This window comes from Plecotus auritus (assembly GCF_963455305.1).
Source record: "Plecotus auritus genome assembly, chromosome: 10".
Classification (NCBI taxonomy): Eukaryota; Metazoa; Chordata; class Mammalia; order Chiroptera; family Vespertilionidae; genus Plecotus; species Plecotus auritus.
The window spans coordinates 18,531,766-18,552,460 of record NC_137785.1 but is presented as its reverse complement, the minus strand read 5'-3'; the positions used below and the strand labels follow the sequence as shown (position 1 = coordinate 18,552,460).

Sequence of the window (20,695 nt, the reverse complement as noted above, 5' to 3'; positions counted from 1 at the left end):
AATGTGATGTATAGCAAGAACCTACAACAAAGATTACTCTACCCAGCAAAGCTATCATTCAGAATTGAAGGGCAGATAAAGAGCTTCACAGATAATAAAAAGCTGAAGGAGTTCATCACCACCAAACCAGTATTATATGAAATGCTGAAAGGTATTATTAAAGAAGAGGTAGAAGAAAAAAGTAAAGAGAAAAATTATGAACAACAAATACATATCTATCAACAAGTGAATCTAAAAATCAAGTGAATTAAAAACCTGAGGAACAGAATAATCTGGTGAATATAATAGAATCAGGGGCATAGAAAGGGAGTGGACTGATAATTCTCAGGGGGAAAGGGGTATGGGGGGTTCAGGAAGAGACTGGACAAAAATCATACACCTATGGATGAGGACAGTGGGGGGGAGGTAAGGGCAGAAGGTGGGGTGGGAACTGGGTGGAGGGGAGCTATGGGGGGAAAAAGGAGAAATAATTGTAATAATCTGAATAAAGATTTATTTAAAAATAAAAAAATAAAAAAAAATAAAAAAAATAAAATTGTTTTTCTTGAAATAAAAAAAAACTGAAAAAAAATCTTCACTGAGGATTTTTCCCCCATTGATTTTTAGAGAAAGTGGAAGGTGAGAGGGATGAAGAGAGAGAAAGAAACATGGATGTGAGAGAGACACATTGATTGGTTGCCTCCTGCACACAGCTGGTCCGGGGCAGGGGATCAAAGTAGCCCAGGTACTTGCCCTTGACTGGGAATCGAACTTGGGACCCTTCCATGCATGGGCCAACGCTCTAACCACTGAGGAACACTGACTAGGCTCCTATCAGGATTTTATCTTTTCTTTTCTGGCAGTTCTGTGTTTCCATTGTTTCTTTTTCCTTGTGTGTCTGTTATTTTAGTTTGGTGGTAGTTTATGATTTTTCTTGTTTCCTCTTTTTTTTTATGGTATGCGTCTCAGTTCTAGTTTTTTTTTTTTTTTTTTTTTTTTTTGGTGTGTGTGTGTGTGTGGTTACCCTTAGGTTTATGTAAAAAAAAGTTTTATATATACAGTAGTCCTTTTTCTTCTGATTGCCATTTTATTCACCTGTGCAAATTCAGACCTTTACCCCTCCCTTTTTATGTTTTTGTTGTCACAAATGATCTTTTTTATGCTAAGTTCATTTCCAAATTGCAGTAACTATTGTCTTCTATTCTTTTTTAATATGTTTTAGTAAATCATCTCAGAGAGAGCAAGGGAGAGGGAGAGAGGGATAGAAACATCAATGATGAGAGAGAATCATTAATTGGCTGTCTCCTGCATGCCCCCACTGGGAATCAAGCCTGAAACCAGAGGATTTGGCCTGACCAGGATTCAAACAGTGACCTCCTGGCTCATGGGTTGATGCTCAAACACTGAGCCACACTGGCTAGGTTATTGTCTTCTATTAAATTTTTTTTTTACCTCCTTTAACTTTTATGTGATATTTAAGTGTATAGTACCCCATTCTGAACTAGGGCTACAATTTCTTCCCTCTGTCTGTGAGTCACCTTACTCATAGTTTTGTATCTTTGTGTATTTTTGTTTCAGGTAGAATAACACCCTTTAGTATTTCCTGTTATGCAGGTCTTGTCATGATAAATTCCCTCAGTTTTTGAATGTCTGGGAAACTCTTTATTTCTCCTTCCTATCTAAAGGATAAATGTGCTGGATATATTGGTTTTGACTGATAATTTCCCTCTTTCAATAGTTTGAATATTGGGTTCCATTCTCTCCTAGCTTGTAAAGTTTCTGCTGAAAAATTTGCTGATAACCTCATGGGATTTTTTTTATAGATTACCATATTGTTTTCCCTGGCCACCTTGATAATTTTTTCTTTGTCATTAATTGTTGACTGTTTTAATATAATGTTCCTTGGAGAAGGTCTCTTTGGATTGAAATAATTAGATGTTCTGTTTGCTTCTTGGTTGAGAGGATACAATTCTTTCCATAGATTTTTGGAACTTCTTGTTGACTATTTGTTTGAATAGGCTTTCTGTTCCCATCTGCATAATTTTTAGATTTCTATCTTTGATATCACTCATTCTTTCCTTCATCTGGCCAGCTCTGTTTCCTAGACTCTTTAGTTCATTCTTCATCTCTTTCATTGAGTTCTTTAGTTTCAGAATTTATTTGTTTTTAAAAAATTAATTTTAATCTCTTTCATAAAATACTCTTATTGTTCATTGATTATGTTTCTGAACTTACTTAACTGCCTTTATGAGTTTTCTTTTCTTTTTTTTTTTAACAAAAAGAGTTGACGTTTTTATTTTCACATTTCATAATACATATGAAAATTACTTTTTTTTTTTGGTCCCACTACTCCCCTCAAACACTATTCTCTTAGATAGGAAGAGGGAGTGAGTCTTCCTTGTCTGCTGTTAGAAAACACCCAGAGTCACAGCACCTTGATCTCCTGTGAAATAAAACAAGTAATAGAAGCCTGATAGAAAGAGGCTCCCCTTTCTCTTTATCTGTCTGGTCGAGTCATTCCAGGCCGAGTGGGCACCATCATGGGACGGGCCGGAGGTCTCATCATTGGGGGCCCAGGCATCATTGGCATGTGCCCTCCCATAGGCGGCCTCATTCCAGGAGTAGGTCCCACTGGCATCATCCCAGGAGGAGAAGGACTCATCATTGGCATCATGGGAGGGCCCCCCATATGGGGTGCTGGCATCATACCGGGGCGAGGTGGACCCGGAAGACCGGGGGGAGGTGGGATCATCGCCCCTGCAGGAGGTGGAGCTGAGAATGGAGTAGGAGGTATTTTTCCTTGCTGAAATGCTGCAGTTGTTTTGTCAATCAGGCTCTGAGCCTGCTCTTCCATCCATTTCTGACAGTAGTCTTTCACATTCTCTTTGTGTTTCCTACTCTGCAGTGTGTCTTTCTCACAGATGGAGAGTCATGGGTGAGGTATGTATCGCAGTAGTCACAATAAAACTTCGGCATGTTGTTCGGCAGGCAGTTGGCACTCCGACGGCCACTCTGCGACCGCGCCGCCGGCAATGACCCTTTATGAGTTTTCTTGTATCTCGCTGAGTTTTTTTCAGAACTGCAATATTGAGTTGTCATTTAAATCACATATTTCCATGTCTTTAGGTTTATTTTCTGGAGATTTTTCATTTTCTATCTGAGGTGTCTTGGTACCTTGGTTATTCATGATACTTGATGAATTATTTCTCTGCCTGGACCATTGTGGGAATGGAAAACCTGCTTTTTACAAGTGTTTAGCTTTAAGTATTTAACAGGTTCATAAGAAGAGGTCTTTCTTTTGTTTTCCAGTAGGTGGCAGTGAAGAGCCAGTTTTTATTTTCTTTTACTTGCACTGTTGAGACTTTGGTGTCGCCTCAGCATGGAAAACGCCCTGTATTCCCTGGGAATGTTGGCATCCTCTCCTTGACAAGGTATCCTTTGACTCGGCACCACCACTGAGGGGAATGTGGTGGCGATAGGGTTCCAGGCCCAGGAAATCCCAGCACTGCCTCTTGCAACTAGATGCTGGCAGCAGTTCTATCCTGTGGAGGTGTCCTAGGGCCTCCCCTGGGTTCCACTGCAGTGGGTGGGGGGACGGTGGCTGGGAGAGGCGGGCTCGTGGTTTTATTCTCCTCCCCTTGCCACTGGGATTAGTCACAGTGTGTACCTGTTACTCAGGAAACACTCTTACTGCGTCCCCAGTCTCAGGGCTGCAAAGGGTGCTCTGTAACCTCACACTGACTGCCCCAGCTTCTGTTTGGGCCCACTGTGAGCTCCAGGAGGATGAGGGGAGAAGGCTAGGCATCTGTGATTTGTTTTCTGCCTGGTAATGGCGGCTGCCAGACCACAGCTGTCCCATCGCTGTGCTCCATCTCTGTCCCTGTCCCTGGGTTCAGCCACAGTATGTGCTGACCACTTAGGCAGGAATGTTGATTATATCCATCTGCTCCTTAGGCCTGCAGAGCGTGCTCACTGTAACATGATTTCTCCCTGCTCCCGAGTCCCACAATGAGCTCCTGGCTTCCCCTATGGCCTTGTCTCTGTTCTTCTCCATCTCCTCCTCCCCTGCTTGCTCTGACTTGCCCACCATCAAATGTTTCAACAGGTGAATCAGAGGTGTTTGTGTGTTCAGCAGGGAATCCTCTGTTGAATTATAAGCTGCCCAACCTGTAACTTCAAGGGGAGAGACTGAGATGCTGACATGTAGCTTGTTTCACTTCCTAACTGGGGAAACAAGGCCCTGCCAAAATGGGCAAACCCCGAATCATGGAAAGCCTCCTTGCTTTTTTTTTCTAGAACAGGTAAGGACACAATAAAATAACCTAAAAGGCATTGCTCATCTGTGCATCAGCAATCTAGTCAGTCATTCATAGGTCCAAGGAGGATGATAACTCACTACAGTCAGGGATAAATCCTGTCAGGGCACAATTGTCCATTCAAGCCAGAGGCTGGTGAGGTTCTTTTTCTAGCCTTGTTCTGGGCCACAAACATTGCACAGCCCCTCCGTTGCCAGGAGGCAGGATGCCTTAAGACAGAGGGAGGTGCAGTAGGTCACCAAACAATGGGTCGGTTGGAGTTTGGAGGGAGGTGGTGGTTCATGCTCTGGCCAAGCGTGCCCAGGCGTTGCACCTGTGCCCTGAGTTTCTTAGAAACGGCTGAAATGGCTTTTGTAACCTTTGGGTTGTCATTGTAACTGTCCTCCCTCTTGTGGTTCCCGAATATAAATTTGCTGTGACACTTGTGGTCTGCACTGCAGTTCGGCCTTTGCTGCAGTGAAGTGTTGCAACTGTAGCTGCTGGCCAGCTTAATAAAGGCTCATAAATTTTTATCTCTGTCTCTGGTGGTCGTCTCTTGCGGGTTGCTCCATAACATTTGGAGGCCCCAGCGAGAAACACTCCGGCCACGTTGCTGGTGGACGCCCCAGGTGAGGACACTCCAGTCTCCGTCCCGGGTTCCAGGGAGGCGGAGTGTCTTCTCCAAAATTCGCAATCCGAAAGTGAGAGCCACCTGGACCTCCAGTGGGGAGGTAAGCACCTGGTTTCTGTTTGTGGAACGTTCCACTGGTGGACTGCAGGAGGGCTGGACGCAGCGGAGCCTCCGAGTCTGGACACCCAGGCGTGACGGGTGACCTTAGGGTGCATGTGTCTGGTTTGTCTTGTCTTTGTTGTCCTTGTCTTTGTTAAATGGGTCAGGGCCAGTCGTCTACTTCTACCCCCTTACAATGTTTTCTTAAGAATTTTCAGGACTTCAAACGGTGCGGAGGAGACTACGGGACGTCGGTTAATGGTTTTGATTTGCAGAAATTGTGTGAATTAGAATGGCCCACATTTGGGGTTGGGTGACTGTCCACCGGGACCTATGGCTTAGGAATGGCTTATAGAGTTCATCATATTGTTTATGGCTGTCCAGGTCACCCTGACCAAATCCCTTATATTCAAATTTGGATTGACATCCTCACTGAAAAACCCCGGTGGTTGAAAAAATTGCCAGGGCCAAGAAAGGAAATTGGGACAGAGACAGACCATTTTATTGGCTCATCCCCCAAAAGGAGACAAGAAGGTAGACCCTAAGGTCTTACCAAATGATCCAGAGGACAGGGTCCCTGACTGCCGGCCTCCCCTTTATGTTCCCCCTCCAGAGCCACAACCGGAGGTGGGCCCCTCTGCCTCACGGGAGGCCCCAATACCTCACAAATGCCTCCTAGTTCCATTGCCCCACTGCCTCCGGCACCAATATTATCAACGGGACAGACAGGAGGAGCCCCTGGGAACCCGACCCTGGCGACACCCCTCTACCCTGCGCTCCCGTAGGCGCCTCCTCCTGGAGTGAGAGAAAATCTGGACCCAAGTCCATGGCCCCTGGGGGGCCCGGACAATTGGCCTCCCACTCAGATTCTGTTCGAAAACAATCCTTTCAGTCTGCCCCACACCCAGATCGGGACTCCTTATGGCCCACCGGACATGACCAGCAGAAGAGAGAGAGAGACGGGTCTTGGTGGCCCTGCTCCCATGTTACTTCTACGCCAGGCGAGTCCCCCTGATTTAGGACCTGATGGTCAGCCTTTTATGGTCTATGTCCCATTTTCAACCAGTGACCTATACAACTGGAAGAACCAAAACCCATCATTCTCCCAGAATCCCCAAGGTTTGATTTCGCTCCTAGAGTTGGTCTTTTTCACCCACCAGCCGACCTGGGACGACTGCCAGCAGCTACTTCAGACCCTTTTCACCGCAGAAGAGAGAGAGAGAGTAAAAGGGGAAGGGAGGAAGTTAGTCCTTGAGCCAGATGGCCAACCCACCACAGACCCAGGGAGGATTGAGGCTGTTTTTCCATCCAGAAGGCCACAATGGGATCACAACACTGATCGGGGAAGGGAGGCTCTTGACAGGTATCGCCAGACTCTCCTGAGGGGCATCTGAGCGGCAGCTCGGAAGCCCACCAACCTTTCCAAGGTAACAGAAACGGTCCAGGGACCAAACGAGAGCCCCACTGCCTTCCTCGAGAGGCTCTGTGAGGCATATCGGGTGTACACCCCAATAGACCCTGATGCCCCAGAGAATCGACAGGCTATCAATGTAGCGTTTGTGTCCCAGTCGGCCCCAGATATTAAAAAAAAAAAAATTACGGAAGTTAGAAGGCTTTGAGGGGAAGTCACTTTCAGAACTGGTCGAGGTTGCCCAGAAGGTCTTTAACAACTGAGAAGATCAGACTGCTAACCTAAAAACCAGAATGGCAAAGGTCCTTCTAGCCATGAATGAAGTGAAGGGACAGCAAAGAGGGACCGGAAGAAAAGAATGAGAAAAAAGAGGACAGATCCAAAAGACCTGGCTGGGGAAAAACCAGTGTGCCTACTGTAAGAAAGAAGGACACTGGAAATGGGAGTATCTTGAGCGGCCAGGGAATAAGGCAGTCCCGGTGTTAGTGGCCAAAGGGGTACTAACACAAAGTCTGGGGCCCTGGAAGAGGCCAGTTGCCTACTTGTCTAAGAGGTTGGACCCAGTGGCCGCAGGATGGCTGGGCTGTCTGAAGGCTATAGCAGCCACGGCCATACTGGTTAAGGAAGCTTCTAAACTGACTTTAGGCCAAGACTTACAAGTGGTTGCACCCCACGCAGTAGAAACCCTACTACACAGCCCACCTGAACGCTGGTTATCAAATGCTCGTATTACCCAGTACCAGGTGCTCCTGCTAGACCCCCCGAGGGTAAGCTTCTTGAAGACTACAGCCCTAAACCCAGCCACTCTCCTCCCCGATGAGGGAGCTGAAACTCCCCTCCATGACTGTGAAGAGACCCTGACTACCCTAACCTCCTTGAGGGCCGACCTGACAGACCAGCCCATCTCCAACCCTGAGGAGACCCTGTTCACTGATGGGAGCAGCTTTGTGGAGGACGGTATCAGGTATGCCAGGGAAGCTGTAGTTACACAAGAAAGTGTCATGGGCACAATCCCTAGGACCTGGGACTGCAACACAGAAGGCAGAACTCATAGCCCTCACCCAGGCCTCACGGTGGGGAAAGGACAAGAGAATCAATATCTACATGGACAGTAGACATGCCTTTGCCACAGTGCATATACATGGAGCCTTATATCAGGAGAGGGGCCTCCTAACCTCAGGGGGGAAGGATATTAAAAATGCTCCAGAGATACTAAACCTTCTTTCAGCCATTTGGGGCCCTAAAGAAGTTGCAGTCATCCACTTAAAAAGGGCATCAAAAGGACAATTCCCCTGTGACGAAGGGGAACCAATTTGCCGACAAAACGGCTAAAGAGACTACAAAAAGACCAGTAGGGCCCCTAGAAGTGCTGGCAGCCATACCAACTCAGAATCTGGAGCCCAAACCCAGGTACACCCCCGAGGAAGAGGATATAGCCAGGAGATGCCAGATCTGCGCACAAGTGAACCCAGGACTTCCGATAACCACCCCGCCAGAAACCCGGTTTCGAGGTTCAAGCCCTAGTGAACATTGGGAAGTCGATTTTACTGAATTGCCCAGTGGATTGGGAGGATACCGATATCTCCTAGTATTTGTGGACACTTTCTCTGGTTGGCCAGAGGCATACCCGACCAGGGCTGAAATAGCACAGGTAGTAGTTAAGAAACTCCTCTCTGAAATTCTCCCCCGGTTTGGCCTACCTTTATTCATGGGGTCCGACAATGGCCCAGCGTTCATTGCTAAGGTAACCCAATCTTTAGTTAAGGCCCTTAAGGTCGCATAGAAATTACATTGTGTTTATAAACCTCAGAGTTCTAGACAGATACAGAGAATAAATCGGACACTTAAGGAAACCCTAACTAAACTAAAATTAGAGACTGGCAAGAACTGGGTAAGTCCCCTCCCCTTTGCCCTACTCAGGGCTCACTGCGCCCCATATGTAAAAGGGCTGACTCCTTTTGAAATCATGTTTGGCCGTCCGCCACCTCTTCTCCCGCGGCAAAGGGGTGAAGAGCCAGCTGTGTTATCTAATAGAAATTTCAAGTCTTTGCAGGCGCTCTAGAGCAGTACAGCGGCTGCAAGGCGAATCGTCAGGGCAGCACACCAGGAAGCCCACCCACCGGACCCGGATAGCCCACCTGTGTGTGCTCCTGGCGACCTAGTCCTGGGTGAAGAGGCACGAAGAATACAGGCTGTAAAGCTCATGGTCCTCCACACCCATTACCAGCGAATCCCCGGGGAAGGAGGGGAGGGATGTGAATCAACGATTTGATTCACCGTAAAGACCAGTAGGGAATGTTCTGGGCCGCAAACATTGCACAGCCCCTCCGTTGCCAGGAGGCAGGATGCCTTAAGACAGAGGGAGGTGCAGTAGGTCACCGAACAGTGGGTCGGTTGGAGTTTGGAGGGAGGTGGTGGTTCACACTCTGGCCAAGCGTGCCCCGGCGTTGCACCTGTGCCCTGAGTTTCTTAGAAACGGCTGAAATAGCTTTTGTAACCTTTGGGTTGTCATTGTAACTGTCCTAACTCCCTCTTGTGGTTCCCGAGTATAAATTTGCTGTGACACCTGTGGTCTGCACTGCAGTTCGGCCTTTGCCGCGGTGTAGTCGCTGGCCAGCTTAATAAAGGCTCATACATTTTGATCTCTGTCTCTGGTGGTCGTCTCTTGCGGGTTGCCCCATAACAGCCTGAAGTAAAATGTTATCTAAATTCCAGAGGTTAAGCCCTTAGCAACGGCCTGGGAGATACGGATGATGGTATTATCTTTCCGGACCAGAGCCAGAGTGAAGGAAAAAAGAAAAGAAGAAGGGATTTGTGGATAAAAAACGTGGCTCTATAATAAATATGAAAAGTCTAGTGACCAAAAGTAACCTCACAGGGTGATCTGATCATAAATTCCTAACGGAGCCAGTCATGGTGGGTAGTCACACCCCAGGCATATAACTTTCTAGAAAAAGGTTTATCTTTGCCTGAAGCAAGACCTGCCCACCTTGGTTCTATGCACCTTGTTAATACACCTTTGAAATGCCTTTTTTTTCAGAGCACTTGAAAATATAACCACTTACAGAGAGCACATAATCTTTTTTTTTTTTTTTTAAAGAAGGCTGCATTTAAAGTGTATTTTTATTGATTTTTCAGAGAGGAAGGGGGAGGGAGAGAGAGATAGAAACATCAATAATGAGAGAGAATCATTGATCAGCTGCCTTCTGCATGCCCCCTACTGGAGACTGAGCCCACAACCCCACATGTGCCCTTGACTGGAATCAAACCCAGCACCCTTCAGTCTGCAGGTCTGAGCCAAACCGGCCAGGGTGAGAACACGTAATCTTACTAACTATCCTGTAATCCAACCCCACCTTCATGTAATCTTCCGTACATCCCCTCCTTAATTCCAAATGGGTAAAAGAAACTGCACGAGTCTTGGGGGCTGAACTGAGATAGCAGCTGCTTGCACCCTCCTGCACGTCTGGTCTTTTTTCTATAACTAGGCCCCAGCCATCTCCTCACTGACACAGTTCACATTCTTCCAGGGACTGACAGGGATCCAGTGCCTTGGGACATTCCAATGTGCACAGACCTCAGGAGAGAGAAAGGAAGATAATTTTTGTCTTCAGGGAAGGGAGGATCTAGCTACCAAGGAGAGAGAAATGACGGTATTGGGCATGTGTATGGAGATGCCCAGAAATGGTAAATTGCCAACTAGCTTATGTGCACAGTTTGGCTCAGCATGCACAGAACAAAGGAGAAGTTAAGTAATTTTTTTGTTCAACCAACAAGTACTCTTTAGTCCGTCTCTGTGCCAGGGGCTGGGCTAGACCCTGGGGATTAAGTCTCTGCCCTATTGGAGCTTGTGTTTTGGTGGGAGAGAGAAAAACAATAAATAAGTAGAACAATAACTTCACTCGGTGTAGGGCTCTAGAAGAAAAGCAAGGTCAATGGGCTCCTCTCTAGGGTTTACTTCCTGCCTGGTGCAAACTGGCCATGGTGCAGGGGAGGAAGAGACAGAAGAAGGGGGCAGGAGGACCACTCCTACCCTCTGGTCGGAGCCAGCAGCCCTTGATGTTATTTAGAGGGGAGAATATATTTCTGGGAGCTGCCAAAGTAATGGGATCCACCTGCCTGAACATAGGAAGGTTCAGGAAGGAGGAGTTCTTTGGGTAGAAGAGGACAGGGGAGAGCCTGAGGATCAGCCCACCCTTGCAGAGACAATGAGAAGGGGATCCCAGGGGGCCTCATTGAGGCAGAGGTGGAAGTGTGTTGGTTAATTTTATGTGTCAATTTTGCTGGACCATCATGTCCAGACATTTGTTTAAGTATTATCATAAATATTTCTGTGAAGGTGGTTTTGGGATTGGCTTAATATTAAAAAAAATTTTTAAATCCTCACCTGAGAGTATTTTTTCAAAAATTTATTTTAAGAGAGAGGAAAGGAGAAAAACAGCTATGTGAGAGAGAAGCATCGATCAATTGCTCTTGTACATGCCCCAACCAGGGATCAAACCTACAGCCTGGGTATGTGCCCTGACTGGGAATTGAACTTGCCACCTTTTGGTGTACAGGATAAGGCTCCAACCAACAGCCACACTGGCTAGGGCGCTTAACATTTTTTAATCAAATCATTTAAATATATTTTTTCAATTACAGTTGACATATATTATTATATTAGTTTCAAGTGTACACCCCAGTGATTAGACATTATGTAACTTCTAGGTGATCACCCAATAAATATAGCACTCATCTGCAACCATACATAGTTATTAGGATATTATTAACTATATTCCCTATATTGTATTTTACATTCCCATGACTATTCTGTAACAACCAATTTGTATTTCTTTTTTTTAAATAAATCTTTATTCAGATTATTACAATTATTTCTCCTTTCCCCCCCCCATAGCTCCCCTCCACCCATTTCCCACCCCACCTTCTGCCCTTACCTCCCCCCCACTGTCCTCATCCATAGGTGTATGATTTTTGTCCAGTCTCTTCATGAACCCCCCATACCCCTTTCCCCCTGAGAATTATCAGTCCACTCACTTTCTATGCCCCTGATTCTATTATATTCACCAGATTATTCTGTCCCTCAGGTTTTTAATTCACTTGATTTTTAGGTTCACTTGTTGATAGATATGTATTTGTTGTTCATAATTTTTCTCTTTACTTTTTTCTTCTTCCTCTTCTTTAAGAATACCTTTCAGCATTTCATATAATCCTGGTTTGGTGGTGATGAACTCCTTTAGCTTTTTCTTGTCTGTGAAACTCTTTATCTGCCCTTCAATTATGAATGATAGCTTTGCTGGGTAGAGTAATCTTGGTTGTAGGTTCTTGCTATTCATCACATTGAAAATTTCTTGCCACTCCCGTCTGGCCTGCATAGTTTCTGTTGAAAAGTCAGCTGACAGTCGTATGGGTGCTCCCTTGTAGGTAACTAACTGTTTTTCTCTTGCTGCTTTTAATATTCTCTCTTTGTCTTTTGCTCTTGGCATTTTAATGATGATGTGTCTTGGTGTGGTCCTCTTTGGATTCCTTTTGTTTGGGGTTCTGTGGGCTTCCTGGACTTGTAAGTCTATTTCTTTCACCAGGTGGGGGAAGTTTTCTGTCATTATTTTTTCAAATAGGTTTTCAGTATCTTGCTCTCTCTCTTCTTCTGGCACCCCCATAATTCTGATGTTGGTACGCTTGAAGTTGTCCCAGAGTCTTCTTACACTATCTTCAACTTTTTGGATTTTTTTTTTTTTTGCTTTTTGCTTTTTCGGTTGAGTGTTTTTTGCTTCTTTGTAATTCAATTCTTTGACTTGATTTTTGTGTTCCTCTTGTCTGTTTTTGGGTCTCTGTATAATATTTTTTATTTCAGTCAGTGTATGTTTAATTTCTAGTTGGTCCTTTTTCATATCTTCGAGGGTCTCGTTATATTTATCGGCCTTTTCTAGGATATTCTTAAAAAGCCTATAACCGTGGTTTTGAATTCTATATCCAGTCGTTTGTTTTCCTCCATTTCTTTCGTTTGTGATCTGATTCTTTGACGCCACATTTTCACTGCTTCCCTGAGTTGGTAAGGTAGATTTGTGTGCTAGGTTTCCAATATGGCCCAGTGGGTCTGCCTCCCCAGTTAACCTGAGGTGGACACTCTTGGTGCACACCTTTGTGAACTGTGTGTACAGCCTTGTTGTAGTTAAGTCTTGATTGTTGTTGGTATCACTGGGAAGAATTGACCTCTAGGCCAGTTGGCTGTAAGGATCAGCTGTGTCTATGCTGGGAGAAGTTCGGTGCTGGAGACAGCCTTATAGGATTAGACTTGCCAAATTGCAATAGCCTCTGTGCTCAGCTTGGATGGGGTGGAGTCTCAGTCTTGGCTTCCCGTCAGCCTTGCCCTTGCGCGCACGTGCGTGCCTTCAGACCTCCGCCTTCCGGCTCCTGAGTCTCTGCCCGAGAGTCCAGACTCCCCCAACAAGAGCATGGGTCCCCAGGGGCTCGCCTGGAACTGGGGTCCAGTGCAGTCAGAACTGGGGCTCAGTGCATTCAGGAGCCTCTGACTCCCTTCCACAAGGGAAAGCCTGTGGCAACCTCCACAGCCTTTGTGCGCACTGGCGCGCGCGCTTTCAGTCCTCCGCCTTCCCGGCTCCCGAGTCTCCGCCCGAGAGTCCAGACTCCCCCTGTAAGAGCGTGGGTCCCCAGGGGCTCGCCCGGAACTGGAGTTCAGTGCAGTCAGAACTGGGGTTCAGTGCGGTCAGGGCTTCCTTCCACCTTCCGCCAGAGAAAGTCAGCCAGGCTCTCAGCCGCCCTTCCTCTCTGCGTGCACAAAGACCTTTTGCCATACCTCCAATTCTCTGTGAGCTTTTCTCTTTCCTTCTAGTTGTAGAATTTTCACTCAGCCAGCTTTCCTGTGGTTCTGGATGGTGTCCGTTCTGTCTTTTAGTTGTAGTTTGAAATTGTTGTGCGAGGCAGCAGTTTAGGTGTTTACCTATGCCGCCATCTTGGTTTCTCCCCCCCAATTTGTATTTCTTAATCCCTTCACCTTTTTCACCCCAACACCCCTCACATTTGGCAACTGTCAAAATATTCTTTCCATCTATGAGTCTGTTTCTGTTCTGCTTGTTCATTTATTTTGCTTTATAGATTCAATTGTTTTATTTTATTATTTTATTTTATTATTTTATTTATTTTTATTTATTTTTAAATTTTTTTTATTAAGGTATTATATGTGTACATATCTTACCATTGCCCCCCCACCCCACTCCCATACATGCCCTCACCCCCCAATGTTTTGCATCCATTGGTTACTCTTATATGCATGCATATAAGTCCTTCAGTTGATCTCTTATTTCCCCCACCTCTCCCTAACCTTACCACTGTAATTTGACAGTCTGTTTGATGCTTTACTGCCTCTATATCTATCTTTTTGTTCATCAGTTTATAGTTTTTCATTATCCCCAAATGAGTAAGATCATGTGGTATTTTTCTTTCATTGCCTGGCTTATTTCACTTAGCATAATGTTCTCTAATTCCATCCAGGTGCCTACAAATGGTAGTAATTCTTTCTTTTTTATGGCAGCATAGTATTCCATTGTGTAGATGTACCATAGTTTTCTGATCCAGTCATCTGCTGACGGGCACCTAGGCTGTTTCCAAATCTTAGCTATTGTAAATTGTGCTGCTATGAACATAGGGGTGCATATATCCTTTCTGATTGGTGTTTCTAGTTTCTTAGGATATATTCCTAGGAGTGGGATTACTGGGTCAAATGGGAGTTCCATTTTCAGTTTTTTGAGGAAACTCCATACTGTTCTCCACAGTGGCTACACCAGTCTGCATTCCCACCAGCAGTGCATGAGGGTTCCTTTTTCTCCGCATCCTTGCCAACACTTGTCGTTTGTTGATTTGTGGATGATAGCCATTCTGACAGGTGTGAGATGGTATCGCATTGTTGTTTTGATTTGCATCTCTCGGATAATTAGTGACTTTGAGCATGTTTTCATGTGTCTCTTGGCCTTCCTTCTGTCTTCTTTCGAAAGATTCTATTTAGGTCTGTTGCCCATTTTTTTATTGGATCATTTATCTTCCTTTTATTAAGTTGTATAAGCTGCCTGTAGATGTTGGAGATTAAACCTTTATCAGTGATACCATTTGCAAATATGATCTCCCATACAGTGGGGTTTCTTGTTGTTTTGTTGATGGTTTCTTTTGCTGTGCAAAAGCTTTTTATTTTGATGTAGTCCCATTTGTTTATTTTCTCTTTGGCTTCCATTGCCCTAGGGGCAGTATCAGTGAAGAAGTTCTTTTGGCATATGTCTGAGATTTTGCTGCCTGTGGATTCCTCTAGTATTTTTAGGGTTTCCCGTGTTATATTTAAGTCCTGTATCCATTTTGAGTTTATTTTTGTGTATGGTGTAAATTGGTGATCTAGTTTCATTATTTTGCATGTATCTGTCCAATTTTCCCAACACCATTTATTGAAGAGACTGTCTTGACTCCATTGTATGCTCATGCCTCCTTTGTCAAATATTAATTGCGCATATTGGTTTGGGTCGATATCTGGATTCTCTATTCTATTCCATTGATCTATATGTCTGTTCTTGTGCCAGTACCAGGCTGTTTTGAGGACAGTGGCTTTGTAATACAGCTTGAAATCTGGTATTGAGATTCCTCCTAGTTTATTCTTCTTTCTCAGGATTGCTGTGGCTATTCGGGGTCTTTTTTTATTCCAGATGAATTTTTGGAGAGTTCTTTCTAGGTCTTTGAAATATGCCATTGGTATTTTAATGGGGAGTGCATTGAATCTATAGATTGCTTTGGGTAGTATGGACATTTTAATGATGTTGATTCTACCAATCCATGAACATGGTATGTTCTTCCATCTGTTTACATCTTCCTCTATCTCTTTTTTCAGTGTCCTGTACTTTGATAGACATGTATTTATTAACATTTTACTGTTTATATTTTTAATATTTTTTTCAAGAAGTTTGGTGGTGATGAATTCCTTTAGCTTTTCCTTGTCTTGGAAGCTCTTTATCTGATCTTCAGTTCTAAATCATAGCTTTGCTGGGTAGAGTAATCTTGGTTGTGGATCCTTGCTTTTTACTAGTATTACACTGAATATATCTTGCTAATCTCTTCTGGCCTACAAGGTTTCTGTTGAGAAATCAGTTGACAGTCTTATGGGAGCTCCCTTGTAGGTAACTAACTGCTTTTCTCTTGCTGCTTTTAAGGTTGACCCTTTGTCTTTAACCTTTTTGCATTTTAATTATGATGTGTTTTGGTGTACTTCTTTGGGTTCATCTTGTTTAGGACTCTCTGAACTTCCTGGACTTGTATGTCTATTTTCTTCACCAAGTTAGGGAACTTTTCTGCCATTATTGTATCAATTTCCTGCTCTCTCTCTCTCTCCTCTTTTTGGCACCCACATGATGTGAATGTTGGTACTCTTGAAGTTGTCCCAGAGGCTCCTTACACTAGCCTCATTTTTCTGGATTCATTTTTCTTTTTGCTATTTTGATTGGGTGTCTTTTGCTTCCTTGTCATCCTAATCTCTAATATGATCCTCAGCTTCATCTACTCTATTTTTTAAAAGCTTTCATCTGTTTATTCAATAAGACGTATCTTTAGTTTAAAAATAGTTGAACACCATTATTCTTTGTGAATAATACAGATAGCCATGGGGGGGTGGAGGTGGCGGGGAATCAACTTCACTGTACTTTGTAACACTTTTATTAACAGTGAACTGGTATCAGTATTCCTAAACTGTAAACAATGGGGAACTGAAGTATCAAAGGAAACACATTAGGGATCATGTATTAATAGACAAAATCCCTTAAGTTTTTTTTATTGTCTTTATACATCAATGTGTAATATTTAAGCATAACTGAATTCCTTATTAAGCAAATATTTTTGCATATGCTGCTTTCTCTTTATCTTTCTGTGCCTTTATCATTTGTTTAATTTCAGCAGTTCTTCCTGGATAGCTTTATCTTTTGGTGCTATCTCCTGAGCTTTCTTAAGATCAGCCAATGCTTGGTCATATTCTTTCAATCCTTGCCATCCTTGAACTCTATGGTACAGTGCTTTGGTATTTGATGGATCTACTTCAAGAGCCTCCAAACAGTTGTCAATTGCTTTTTGCCAATTTGACATCTTCAGTTTACAAGCACCAATATTCAGCATGCAACTTAAAGCTACAGGTTGCAGCTTCAATCTGTTTACTCAATAACTGCTTTTGAACTTTCCACAGATCTTAAAACCTTCGTATATTTTTTAATGGCCATCTCCCAGTTCTGGGATTTGAAAAATGTATTTTCAATCATTTTTAAGTCTTCTGTTATTTTTTATTTTTAAAAAATATATTTTTATTGATTTCAGAGAGGAAGGGAAAGGGAGAGAGAGAAATATTAATGATGAGAATCATTGGTTGGTTGCCTCCTGCACGCCCCCTACTAAGGATTGAGCCCTCAACCCAGGCATATGGCCTTGACTGGAATCGAACCCGGGACTCTTCAGTCCTCAGGCTGATGCTTTATCCACTGAGCAAAACTGGCTAGGGCAAGTCTTCTGTCATTGAGGAAATTTTTCTGTATGTTAGTTGTAATTCCAGTTTGTTCCTGGGAGCATGTCCATGCAGCGTCCACTTTCTCTGTTGCCATTTTTAGTCTTCACTGCTAATTTTTAGATTAACAGTTTTAGGTCTAACTATGCATCAGAATCACCTGTGAAACTTGTTCAAGTGTAGATTCCAGGGTCCCACCCCCAGAGATTCCAATTCTCTAAGTGTGGGTGGGTTGCTGATGACAGAAGCTGTATGGTGCAGTGGCTGAGTGTGGGGGCCTTTGAGCCAGGCCATCCTTGGAGAAATCTGGATGACTGTTCCCAGAACTATCTTTTGGGATATTCCCCAATTATCCCCTTACTTCAATTCTCTGCATTCTGCAATAATGCACAATTTGGCAGGTTTTCCACTTAAACATTTTCCAAAATTCTTGCCACACCCAATCCTTTAATTACTTGGCCAAATATCACATGTTTTCCATCCACATGAGGAGTTGGAACTGTTGTGATAAAGAACTGAGAACCATTAGTTTTGCAGCTTGCATTTGCCATGCTCAATAAACTCTCCCGGGTGTGCTTATAATAGAAATTTTCATTTTCAAACTTTACTTTCTCCACCTGCCCCATTTTTTTAAATTTATTTTTTTAATTTAATAAATCTTTATTGTTCAGATTATTACAATTGTTTCTCCTTTTTCCCCCCATAGCTCCCCTCTACCCGGTTCCCACCCCACCCTCTGCCCTTACCCCACTGTCCTCATCCATAGGTGTACGATTTTTGTCCAGTCTCTTCCCATGCCCCCCACACCCCTTTCCCCCTGAGAATTATCAGTCCACTCCCTTTCTATGCCCCTGATTCTATTATATTCACCAGTTTATTCTGTTCCTCAGATTTTTAATTCACTTGATTTTTAGATTCACTTGTTGATAGATATGTATTTGTTGTTCATAATTTTTATCTTTACTTTTTTCTTCTTCTTCCTCTTCTTAAAGAATACATTTCAGCATTTGATATAATACTGGTTTGGTGGTGATGAACTCCTTTAGCTTTTTTTTTTTTCTTTTTCTTGTCTGTGAAGCTCTTTATCTGACCTTCAATTCTGAATAATAACTTTGCTGGGTAGAGTAATCTTGGTTGTAGGTTCTTGCTATTCATCACTTTGCATATTTCTTGCCACTCCCATCTGGCCTGCATAGTTTCTGTTGAGAAATCAGCTGACAATCATATGGGTGCTCCCTTGTAGGTAACTAATTGTTTTTCTCTTGCTGCTTTCAAGATTCTCTCTTTGTCTTTTGCCCTTGGCATTTTAATGATGATGTGTCTTGGTGTGGTCCTCTTTGGATTCCTTTTGTTTGGGGTTCTGTGCACTTCCTGGACTTGTAAGTCTATTTCTTTCACCAGGTGGGGGAAGTTTTCAGTCATTATTTCTTCAAATAGGTTTTCAGTATCTTGCTCTCTCTCTTCTTCTGGCACCCCCATAATTCGGATGTTGGTACGCTTTAAGTTGTCCCAAAGGCTTCTTACACTATCTTCAAATTTTTGGATTCTTTTTTCTTTTTTTTGCTTTTCCAGTTGAGTGTTTTTTGCTTCTTTGTATTTCAAATCTTTGACTTGATCCGTGCATTCCTCTAGTCTGCTGTTGGGTCTCTGTATAATATTTTTTATTTCAGCCAGTGTATGTTTAATTTCTAGTTGGTCCTTTTTCATATCCTCGAGGGTCTCGTTGAATTTATCAGCCTTTTCTAGGAAATTCTTGAAAAACCTTATAACTGTGGTTTTGAACTCTATATCCAGTCGTTTGTTTTCCTCCATTTCTTTCGTTTGTGATCTGTTTCTTTGTCTTAGCATTTTTGCTGTTTCCCTGAACTGGTAGGGTGGCTTTGTGTGCTAGGTGTCCTATATGTGCCAGTGGGTTGGCCTCCCAGTTACCTGAGGTGGACACTCTTGGTGCACCCCTTTGTGGACTGTGTGTACAGCCTTGTTTTAGTTAAGTCTTGATTGTTGTTGGTGCCACTGGGAGGAATTGACCTCCAGGCCAATTGGCTGTGAGGACCCGCTGTGACTATAATGGAAGAACTGCTGCACTGGAGACACACTTATGGGGCAGGACTTGCTTCAGTGGGGCTTTGGTGCTCACTGAGTCTGCCTCTTGAATGTGTCACTTATGGATGTGAGTAGTTGAAATCTGGTGTCTCACACTGACCACTAGGTACACTGGCTTCTGGATCTCCAATGGGGTGCAGGTCAGCTACTGTCTGAGGCCACCCAACAGGAGCTACAGCGAGAACTACAGTTTTCTCCTTTTGCTTGGGGTTTGGAGGTTTTGGAGCTGTCTGACCAGAGCTGCAGTTTGTTTGGTTAAGCTGTGATAGGGTAGGCCATTTATATGCAAAAGCCTCTGTGTGGAGCTTGGGTGGGTTTGTAGGTTGTGTGGGGCGGGGTCCCAGGGAGTCACTAGGCTAGGGTGTGGCAAACAGGTATGGCTGCCAGTCAGCCATCTCTGCGTCTCCGTGTTTCCAAGTCTCTGTGTCCCGCGTCCCAGTGCAGTAAACAATGATTGCTGGGTGCACCTCTTCAAGAAAGCCACCCTCACTTTCTGACCCAATGGCAGACAGTCCAGCTTCTCCCCATAGGAGTTTGGGTCCCCAGCGTCTCCCCAGAAACTGGAGTTCAGAGTAATCAGGAGCTTGTCTCCCTTCGGGTTGAAAGAAGCAGCGCACCCAGACACCCGCCGCCAGCCTGATTCACACGCCTCTATACCTCAGCTTTTCAGCACTTGTGCACATCTCAATGCTCGAATTTTCTCTTTCCTTCTAGTTGTAGAACTTACACTCAGCCAGCTTTCCCGTGGTTCTGGGTGATAGACGTTTTATCTTTTATCGTAGTTATAGTTTTGAAATTGTTATGCTAGGCAGCAGTTTAGGTGTTTACCTATGTCACCATCTTGGTTTCCCACCCACATGCCCTATTTTGATTTGAGAATTCTCCACCCTGAATCATGAATTTCTTAATAATTCAATGGAAAGGGCACCTTTGAAATAGAGAGTTTTCTCAGTGGTGGCTTTAATGCCTTTTTTCCTATATACAATGCATGAACATTTTCTGCAATTTTGGGTATAATATCTGCAAACAGTTTTAAGACAATTTGACCAACTCACTTGCCTCTGATGTCCACATCAAAAAAGACTTGGGGGTTACTGGGGTTGAAGGGCTTAGCTTGGGGGGACGGGTGAGACATTTTGACTTGCAGTCATGTTTGGAAGCAGATTTGGGGCATTTCCCATCTACTCCATAGTTGATTTCCTATAATTTAATTCTTTATTTCTGACTGGTTCTTTTCTATATTTTCTATCTCCATTTTTGTATTTTCTATCTCTTTGTTGAAGTTCTCACTGAGTTTATCTACTACTCTTTCACTAAGTTCTTAGAGCATCTTTATAACCAGCATTTTGAACTCTGCATCTAGTAGATTGCTTGTCTCCATTTTGTTTAGTTCTTTTTCTGGAGTTTTGTTCTATTCTTTTATTTGGGACATGTTTCTTTGTCTTTTCATTTTAGCAGCCTCCCTGTGTTTGTTTCTATGTATTAGGTAGAGCTGCTAGCCTCCCGGGGCTGGTAGATTGGCCTAATGCAGTGGTCGGCAAACTCATTAGTCAACAGAGCCAAATATCAACAGTACAACAATCGAAATTTCTTTTGAGAGCCGAAAACCAACTTCTGCGCATGGGCCACGAAGTTTCAAT

At 43.8% G+C, this 20,695-nt stretch overlaps 2 pseudogenes across 2 annotated transcripts; both read right to left on the bottom strand.

The window, feature by feature from the left end:
* Positions 1 to 2,476: 2,476 nt before the first annotated feature.
* LOC308236162 (U1 small nuclear ribonucleoprotein C-like) lies at positions 2,477 to 2,955 on the bottom strand (annotated as a pseudogene). Its single transcript has one exon. The product of its transcript is annotated as a U1 small nuclear ribonucleoprotein C-like (transcript).
* A 13,331-nt stretch (positions 2,956 to 16,286) lies between these two features.
* On the bottom strand, positions 16,287 to 20,190 carry LOC308236145 (peptidyl-prolyl cis-trans isomerase D-like; annotated as a pseudogene). Its single transcript has 3 exons — positions 19,893 to 20,190; positions 17,196 to 17,569; positions 16,287 to 16,724 (listed from the first exon to the last, which is right to left on the bottom strand). The product of its transcript is annotated as a peptidyl-prolyl cis-trans isomerase D-like (transcript).
* Positions 20,191 to 20,695: the final 505 nt, after the last annotated feature.